This window comes from Mustela nivalis, assembly GCF_964662115.1.
Source record: "Mustela nivalis genome assembly, chromosome: 5".
Taxonomy (NCBI): Eukaryota; Metazoa; Chordata; class Mammalia; order Carnivora; family Mustelidae; genus Mustela; species Mustela nivalis.
Window position 1 is genome coordinate 141463809 of NC_139024.1, and position 10487 is coordinate 141474295.

Genomic DNA, 10487 nt, shown 5'->3' on the forward strand with positions numbered 1-10487 from the left:
CTAATGAAATAAACTAAATATATGAATTATTATTAAAATTCAGAGGAAAACCTAGTTATCTGCAACTGATTAAGAGCAGATACATCACATAAAGTAAATATGAGAAAATGCCCAGGAAAACACTTCCCTCTGGTAGCTAAAAAATAAAATAAAATAATTTTATTTTTTATTCAATACTTATTTAAAAAACAATGCATTATCGCTTCCCTGGATTTCTTCTGTGAATAAATTTATTAACATTATTAACATTATGCCCTTAATGGCTGAGATTTATTTCTTACTGGATAATCCTCAGACCTAAGTCATTTCATGTCTTTCTTAAAGCTTTCGAATATCTACAAGATATATAAAGTCAGTGCAAATATTTCTGAAAAGTTTTATATACTCAGGTAACTAAGCAATTAACAATTAACAATTAAAGTAACAGGTCATCATTTGCATAACCCTTGAAATGGGACCTCTCAATTGACTTCAAGACTCAGTTTACTCTCAAACGCACACCCATTGCTCTTTTGGTTTTGTAGTACTCAGTATTATTTTTTTTTCTCCAGGAAACACATCAACTGTCAGGATCTCTGTCTGTTGAGTTTTCCCACTGTAATCTCTGTACCAGACAATTCCCAGCCCAGTCCCATGATGTTTTAGCTAAGGTCGTTTTCATCTCTTTTTTTGTGGTCTCGATTCTTTTGTCACCCCACATCACCCCTAGAGGCCATGCAGTGTTGAGATGACAAGACATCCACCCAGTTTCCACATCCATTAATAAGTATAGATAAATAGTTTGAGAATGGACTCACCAAACAGCTCTCAGCTCTACTGGAACTTCTCCTATCCCCATTTAAAACCTTGACTTTGGAACACTTGAGTGACTCAGTTGGTTAAGCGTCTGCCTTCAGCTCAGGTCATGATCCCAAAGTCATGGGATCGAGCCCCATGTTGGGCTCCTGCTTCTCCCTCTGCCTCTCCTCCCTGTTTGTGCCTTCTCTCTCTCTGATAAATAATATTTAAATGAAAAAAATAAACACCTTGACTTTTTTAAGTATCAGTTCACCCTTACAACCGCCATAAAAATTAGAGGTAGGATGCCTAGGTCGCTCTGTTAGTTAAGTGGCCAATTCTTGATTTTGGCCTAGGTGGTGATCTCATGGTTGTGAGATTGGGCCCCACATCCAATTCCATGCTTAGTGCTGAATCTGCTTGAGATTTTCTCTCTCCCTCTCCCTCAGCTCTTCCCTCCACTCTTACTATCTCTGTCTCTCCCCTTCACTCAAAATAAATACATAAAAATCTTAAAAAAAAAAAAAGTAAGCATAGGTCACAGTCTCAACAAATACGTAACATAAGTCATACGAAAAGAGAAACATCAACTGCTGGGCATTTGGACACATATTAATCCCCACGACCCCCATAAAACGCTTAAATTATTTCATCCTACTTCATACAGAGATTCAAATTCATATAAATATCAGAACCAAGGTTGAAAGCCATGAACTCTAAGAACAAGTCTGAAGTACTTTCCTACACACAATGTTCACAGAACTTCCTGACACCATGAAGGTGAGAACATGGATGACCATTTTTTATCTCCCCCTGCCCCTGCTATTTAAAGAGCACTTTCTCTGTGCTGGATTCTTTATGAAAGGCTCCTCTTCCTCCTCCTAACAATGGTCTGAAGTAAGTACCACTCCCCAGTGATTTTTTTTTTCCTATTTAGCTTGAATTAACCTATCTTTCTTCTTGAGGTAAATGAAATAAAATTAGTTGAAGTAAAATTAATTGTGTGAGGACTGGGATTGATACTGATAAATAGCATGAGTTCTGGTTGCTAAAAAATGTATAAAAAATAAGGGGAAAGATTTAGGCAAATCATGAATCACGTGTTCTGCACAGGGGTGTGTTGGCAAGTAAAATCAGTGGACGATATATAGGACAGACATTTCAACTTGCTATTTTAAAAAGAGACACTATCTTACATTTCTCGATATACATTTGAGACTCACCTGTTCCAAGGAAGAACTTTCAAGCAGAATTATACTTTTCTGAACATGTCCCTCAGAGGCCTCACCATAGGCAGAGGTGGCTTGGAGCTCAGGTCTTTTTCTGGAACTCTCTGGCTCTTCAGAATCGACAATCTCCTTGAAGCTCTCATCTATTTACCCCAAGATAATCACACAAGATTTGACTTGGCTCTTTGTCACTTTAACAGTGGCTTGCCACACAGTCATCTAACCACGTTTTTTCTTATTGGGGATAGAGCCTGGTTTTCGATAATCTACAGTTTAGCAAGTTATTTTCTGTTTAATGTCCTGGGAAATTGCTAAAGGCCAGAACAAGTTTTAAGATTAAAAAACAAGCCCGATGCCAACAACTTTTGTTCTTCCTGTCATGTTCCCAAAGTGAGTCAAGTACAGGCTCTAAATGAAAGCCTTTTTCCCACTTACCAAATTACCTCCTGAAGAGTAGATACGCCGCTTCTCTGTGTGTTAATATCACATGTTGTTTACCTCACCCTCTCACCGCTACTCACTGCTTTGCTGAAATCAACTTAGGAGATGAATAGGTGTAGGAGAAGCTGGAGCCCTTGGGTTCATTTTTCAAGTTAGGATCCCTGAGAACAGTTCCTGAGCTTTGCAAACACAGAAGGACTTCATCTGGGCTGCCTTGTTTATTTGCATAGAAATGCCTGCATTTATATAAATGGTATGTGTGTTTTCTTTCTCTCTCTATCTTCTGAAAACAGCATCATCTACAAAATGCATCTATTCATCTAGCTAGATGTACACTGTAAATATACAATAATCCTTTCTCTTCCAGGCTTGGGCGAAAATCCTGGAAGATAAAATATGGAATTTTTGCATGCCTCCAAAGTTAGAATTTTAACAAAAACCTAGATACTTTTTAACCAAAGGAAGAGAGCCCAGTGTCCAACAGGACATGAGGTGGGTTACTGGAGAGGCGAACTGGGCTGCTGCTACCAAAAGACTGCTTTCTTTGCTCACTAGTTCACCATATTCCCTAGCATAAATTCTTAAACTTTCTAAGTCTCCATTATATCCTCCTGCACAATATAGCTGACTGTATAGTAACGACGAACAGTGCCTGACTATTCATTCTGTAAATTCCATAGGCTTTGGAAAGCTCACAAATGATTTCGAAAGCCTATCAGGTGTACCTGGGCGGTTTCCAGGATCCAGGCTGCAAAGACTTGTCAGAATGGAAAAGACATAAGTATAAAAGTGCATTGCCCAATGCCTAGCACGCACACACACACAAAAAGATATTCAATACGTATTTGCTGACTCACATGCTAGACTGAAAATATAGAGATCTCTTTAATTTAAACATAGCCATTTTTTATGCTTAATTTTATGTGTCTGCATGGCTAGACTACGGCGCCCAGATATTTGTTCAAACACCAGTGTAGATGTTGCCATCAAAAGTAATTTTTAGATGTGATTAACATTTATATCAGTAGACTTTGAACAAAGCAGATCCCCCTTCATGAAGTGAAAGGGCCTCATCAAGTCATTTGAAAACCTTAAGAGTAAAGATTAAGGTTTCCTCCAAAAAGAAGGAATTGAGCTTCAAGACTGCAACATTATCTCTTACTTGAACTTCCAGCCTTCTGCCCTGCGGAATTGTGACTCAAGACTTCAACTCCTGCCTGAATTTTATATCAACTCTTACCTGAATCTCCACCCTACCAGTGTGTCCTAAGGGTTTCAGACTTGCCAGCTGCCATAAATCTCTCTCTCTTTCTTTCTATTGGTTCTTTTTTTTTTTTTTTTAATATAATTTTTAATTTTTTGTAAACATATATTTTTGGATTCTGCTTCTCTGGGGGAATCCTGACTAATTCTTCATTCAAGTGAGGATCCTCAAAATGAGGGATCAAGCTGGCCTGAAAAATGAGTCTGTTTGGTTTACAAAGACAAAAAGAAAAAAAAAAAAAAAGTTACACAAACTGGTAGTAAAAAAAAAAAAAAAAAAAAGCTAAGGGCAACTGTATCTAGGCAGGAATAAAAATTTTATGGGATGCCATTCTATAAATGGGGATAAAAAAAGGCGGCCTATCTTTCAGGATTGTTAGGAGGTTTAAGTAAGATATTACTTACCCTGTTTAGAATTCAACAGTGGTTAGGATGATGCCAGACACCTGGTCAGTACTCACCAACTGTTTAGCTGGTATTAATGTTTTTATCATTATCAATTATCTTCATTATTCTCTGTGTGTGTGCTTATGATGTCTGCCCATGTATTAGCGAATAATTTAATCCCCATAACTACTCCATTGTGGGAGGGATTGTATGTCCATTTGGCAGAAATGATGACAAAGAAAGATTAAGAAATTGGTCCAAGGTGACGGTTACCAAACGGAGAAGACTAAGCATAAATTCAATGGAAAAATAACTAAAAATATAGAGGACTTAACCATGACCCCTGTCTCCTCACAAGTATTTTAAGGAATTATTTAAATAAGAAAGAGACAAAGATCCCTTGAGAAGAACTAAGCACACACTGAGAAGAAAAAAAAAACAATGAATTTAAATACACGTGGATACAACAATTTACTCTTAATGCTTTGATAAAATCTCAAGTGTGGTTCTGGCATGAATTTATATGCATTAATCTAAGAATTTAGATTTTAGTTTTTAAAGGATTATCTTTAAATTCCTAGATTAATACACATGAGAATTACTTACTTAAAGAGCCTAACATTCACAAGTATGAATTCCCATGTTAAGATTGAAAACAATTTAGTGCTTGTCTTCTACCACCCAAAGCATTTTTCTAAGAGCTAAAACATACTCTTTAAAAAGAGTGGCATATAGCACCATATTAGAGAATCCAAATATGTCATATCCCATTGCAAGATCCTGCAAAGCAGGTAAATCACTTTCACTATCTAGGGTTATAAGTTCTATTGAATTCTAGAAAACTGGGCCATAGTTACCTTTCCCCCCAGCTTTAGCTATATTTAAGTATTTGCAACCATCAAAGACACACATAGGTCCTCAGTGAGTGGTTATATTTAGAAAGCACCAATCAACATTTGCAAGAACACATCTTGATGAATTTACAACTAATGTTAATACAAAAGATAGAGAATAATTAGTCTCCTACCTTGGGCTTCTCCTTGTTCACTCTTGTCAAACAGCCTCATTAATCGATCACAGAGAATTCTATTATCAACTTGTAGAGGTGCTGAAAGAACATATTTATGATGATTTACTCATCAGTTAATTCATAAATATGCAAATTGAATTACAAAAATAAATTATTAGTGATTATAGCTCTTTAGTTATTCTATAGGTCATAGACAAATTCTATTCAACATGCTGCCTTCCTCTGAAATTAAAAAAAAAAAAACAAACCTTTTCTAAATCAATGATAACTGGAAAAATGACTTTCAAATGTAAGTTGCAATGTATTCATAATAGAATACTTCTTCTCAAAAAAAATGATCTAATATTCAGTGGATTATGACATACACTACACAAAAATCATTTCAGAACAAGCCATTATGATTTGTCAAATCATACAACAGAATATATATGCAAAATGAATGAGTGTCTTCCACTACCTACTCTCTGCATCTACTATTTTTTACTGCATACATGTAAGAAACAACAAACTTAAGTGGCATTAGGTGGTCTTAAGTTCTTTTATATACTTTATTGCAATGTAAGAGCAAATATACATGCTACTAAGTTCTTTTGTGAATTTAAAGTAACAAGGTTATGTCATTAAAAATTGGAAACCCCCCAACCAACCAAACATATAAACAAAAAACACGTGATCAAAAAAAACCACAGTTCTGGAAAAGGGTTTAAAGAATCTTTCTAGGTAGATCTGCCACTGGATAGAACCAAACATAAATTATGCAAATTTGGATGACCACCCCAGTCTTAGAATATACATATATACATCAAACATGGCTCCCCTTCCTCTAAGAGGCAAGTGAACTAGCTAAACTGTGTTGTACTCTTACAGAGGTAGTTTTAAAAAAGCCAACATATTTCTCCTACTTCGGACTTTGGACTCCATGGGTGAGCCAACTCTGAGGATGGTAGTTAATTCTGCAATTCACATCTGAAACTCCAGCAGCAAGTGTTCGAGAAGAGCCTTGAAGGGTTTTCACTGTCCAACTGAGAACTTCCTGAAAATTCTAGGTCTTCCCTTTCCGTCCATCCCTATGATCTTTGGAACATCAGTGTTGGAAAAAAGTTCACTGTAGCCTGTGCTCACGGACTTGGGATGACTATTCAGTAAAGACCAGGCTGCTGGAGCCAGATAGAATGTCTGAAAGTGTAACATAAAAAGGTCTTTGAAGTCAGCTTCTGCTCACAGAAACCTGCAGATGATTTTCTCAAGGATTGGTTGACCTACAAATGTTCTTTTCCTGCCAAGAGCCTGCACAAACCTCCTACCACCCCAACATCTGGTGGGGAAGGAAGGGAACCATCCCCAGAAGACATTTTACAGGTTGCACTTTAGGGAAGCATTGCCTGGAACTTGACTGATCTATGGCACATAAAAGAATCTTCTTTGGAAGTTAACAAAAAACAATAGCAGATGCCTAGATGGGGAAATTTCTGCAGACGTAATAAAAACCTCCCTATAAGGACTATGCAGTCTTGACAGACCAATGAGAGTCACAGAAAAGAATAAATGAACATGCATTTTGCATGTCAAAGCCAACAGATAGACAAAAGGTAAATGGGATTAGTACAGAGACACCATCCTTAAAAAGAGGCAAACCTACATCTAAATCCTAGCTCCACCACTTACCAGCTCTGTAATCTTGGGGAAACTTCTTAGAGTCTTTGAGCTTTAATCTCCTGGCCCCCAAAACGGGACGGAAGTGAGGGTTAAGAAGATAACACACATACAGCACATTGCTTCATGCCTGGCATATAGTGGGGATTCAGCAAAGGGCAGCCACCCCCATTTCCTTGTTTGTTAACTACTTCATAATTTTTCGTAACAGAATTTTTCAATAGTTTAGGTTCTGTCATTCTGAACTAGTATTTTTGTTTTCATTATGAAGTAATGAATTATAGACAGCTTCTGGGGTGTCCTATGAGGGGAATCTGAGCAAGAGGTTCTAGTTTTTTTTGGTAGGCAGACCTGCTGAGAAACCCCTTCAGTGGTGCTCCAAGAGGAACCTGGAGAGTCAAATGGGTTACATAAGACAGAAACTGAAGGCAAGAGACCATCCCCTTCAAACTCAAATTCAACAATTTGAATCAATCCAGGTACTTTCCCCTTAGATGTTTTCCTCAAAGGGAAAAGTGGGAAAAGCCAGCAGGACCAAGGCAACTCCTGAGGGGAAAGAGAACAGATAGTGCCAAAGATGGGGATCTGATCTCCATTCCATGCTTGCCAGATCTCTGTGACCTTAAGAAAAACTACTAAATCTTTCTCAGTATGTTTCTTCATCTTAAAAATAGAAATAATGACAGCTCCTTTAGATGGCTTTGCATTGTCTGGCCAGAGTGGCTATGTCCAGCTTAAGACACCATGAGCACTCAGGAAGTAATAATAACTCATGTATACAGAAACCTCGCCATGTTTGGGATATTATGCTTAGCATTTTCCATTCATTTCTTCATTTATGCATTCACTCAGCAAGGACTTCTCAAGTCAACATTTACTCTGTGCCAATCACTGTGTTAAGCCTTAAAAATTCATTAGCGAGCAAAGTAAGTAGACTTTCTTCCCTCTTTGTGTTCAACAGATGGTTTAAAGGAGAGAAACACATTTTTTCCACAGGTAAACTCACTAATAAATAGTGAGTGGTCATCATGATGAATTTGATAAGATAGACAGGGAAACTTCACTTTGATTAGTCAAGGGAGTGGAGAATTGAGATGTAAGCTCAGAAGAGAGTACAGTGGCCAGTAAGGTGGCTGTCCCAGCACCTGTGAGGGTTCAGTGTCCAGAAAGAGCTCCATGCATCTAAGGAACAAAAGTGAGTTCAATGTGGCCAGAGCACGGTGAGCAAGTGCAGTGGACCTGAGATGAATAAGGACAGTAGGCTGGTGTTTACCCTGAAAGCAACAGGCAACAATAAGAGAGCTTCAGTGAGGGATGAGCAAGATGCCATGTGGACAATAGGTTAAAACAAAGGAAGAGTGGATGTGGACAAAAGCAATCCAACAATTCCAGGCAGGAGCTTGTGTTCACTTGAGACTGAGTTGGAACAGAATTAAAGTGGTGATTATGGAGAACGCATTTAGTATGTCAAATCCATGGGCCTCAACACTCCATAAGGTATTACTATGAATTAATTAGTTATTACTAAATACAACAGGTGATGGTTAACTTGATGTGTCAACTTAGTTGGGCTGCAGTACCTAGTTGTTTGGTCAAACATCAGTCTAGATGCTACTGTGAAGGTATTTTTTAGATGTGACGGACATTTACATTCATACACTTTAAGCAAAGCAAATCACTCTACACATAATGTGGGTGGGTCTCATCCAATCAGTTGAAAGCAAGAGAGAAAATGCAGGTTTCCCAAAGAAGTGATTCTCCTCAACACTACAACATAGAAATTATACTGCACTTCCAGTCTACTGCCCTGTGAAATTCACTCTCAGGACTGCATATCAGTGCTTGCCTGAATTTCACTCAAACTTCACCTGAATCTCCACCCCACAAGCCTTAGTCCTATAGATAGACTTGCCAGTCCTCACAATCATATGAACAATCACATAGATTTCTTAAAATAATTCTCTCCCTTTCTGTCTGTCTGTCTCTCTTTGCATATATAAATATTGTACATGGATTATGTACATTTATATTATACATGTATTATGTAATATGTAGGGACAGAAAGAGAGACTATTTATTGGTTTTGGGTTCTGTTTCTTTGGAGAACACTGACTGATCCACAAGCTAGAATTACTTATATCAAATCATATCCAAATGATAAAATAATAAAAAGTTGGGCAGCTATGTACTAGATGCCTCGTAGCGACACTCAGATCTATATTCCATATTAAGTAAAATGTATTGATCAATAACCAAGAACCAATTGTCCATTATTTTTAATCTTTGCTAAATAAAAAGTTAACATAACATTATCCTTCCAGGATCTACTGTTAAAAACTTAAATTAAATTGTAGAGGTGCCTGTGTGACTGTTGATTAAGCATCTGACGTTTGATTTGAGCTCAGGTTATGATCTCAGGGTCATGAGATCAACCCCCATGTCCAGATCTATGCTCAGTGGGGAGTCTGCTTGAGTTTCTTTCTTTCCCTCTTCCCTTGCCCCTTCCCCTCAAATCACCCCCCTCCCAAATAAATAATTAAATCTTTAAAAAAATTAAAAAAATAAAGTGATGGTGGTGGTGGTGGTTATTGACACTGAAAAAGAGTCATAAATTCTGTCTAACCCTGAAGGTATTTTTTAGATGTGACTGACATTTACCTAAATGTTACCTAACTCATGTGTCTTTACATTTCACTTTCAGGAAGCACAAGTGAGCAATCACTTACTCTTAGTAAGTGATTAATTACAATTATAATTTATTACAGTCCTTGATTTCTTGTACATTTACTTCTTTGTGTGGGTGTTCTCAAATCCCTCTTTCATCTACGTTTGAATGCTTTAACCATATGCATTTACATTTCTATTATAAGCTGCTTCAAACTATTTTGGAAGCAAGTAGAGTACAAATTATAAACAGTTTTGCCACATCTACTGTGAGAATGAAAACCATTCTCAACAGAGTGTTGACATTCCAGAAAGTGTCAACATCACTCTGAAGGGACACTTTATTGTGAAGGGTCCCAGAGGTACCCCCAAAAGGGACTTCAATCACATCGATGTAGAATTCGGTCTCCTTGGAAAGAAATAGAAGAGGCTCTGAGTTGACAAGAGATAGGAAACAGCAAAGAACTGGCTACTGTCCACACTATCTGTAATCATGCACAGAACATGGTCAAGGGTGTGGTCTGGGTTTCGATTCCAAGATAGCTCTGTGAATGCCCACTTCCCCACCAACATTGTTATTTAGGAGAACAGTTCTCTTGTCAAAATCCAAAATTTCTTGGGTGAAAAATACATCCCCAGGGTCTTGGATGAGACCAGGTGTTGCTTATTCAGTAACTCAGGAAAGATGAGTTAATTCTTGAAGAAAATGACACTGAGCTGGTGTCACACTCTGCTGCTTTGATTCAGTAAGCCGCCACAGTTAAAAACAAGCATGACAGAAAATCTGGGGATGGGGTCAGTGTTTCCGAAAAAGGACTAATCCGGCATGCTGATGAATAAGATCTAAGTTGTCCAGCTACAAAAACCACAAGATGCCGGATGATTTTTCAGACTTCTCTGTGGTATCTTAAAGCTGTATTGATTTGAGAAAAAAGAAACAAATTATAGACAAATAAATATGAGAACAAGTGGAACCAGGATGGACATAGATGGGGCAAACACACAAAACTCTGTGTGTTGTGCCTTTGCTCAGGGGCCGAACC

General features: G+C 37.7%; 1 pseudogene across 1 annotated transcript; it reads left to right on the plus strand.

Annotated features, from left to right (window-relative positions):
- Positions 1-1551: 1551 nt before the first annotated feature.
- Positions 1552-10284, plus strand: LOC309864170 (large ribosomal subunit protein uL6 pseudogene; annotated as a pseudogene). The gene is made up of 2 exons: positions 1552-1557; positions 9740-10284. The product of its transcript is annotated as a large ribosomal subunit protein uL6 pseudogene (transcript).
- Positions 10285-10487: the final 203 nt, after the last annotated feature.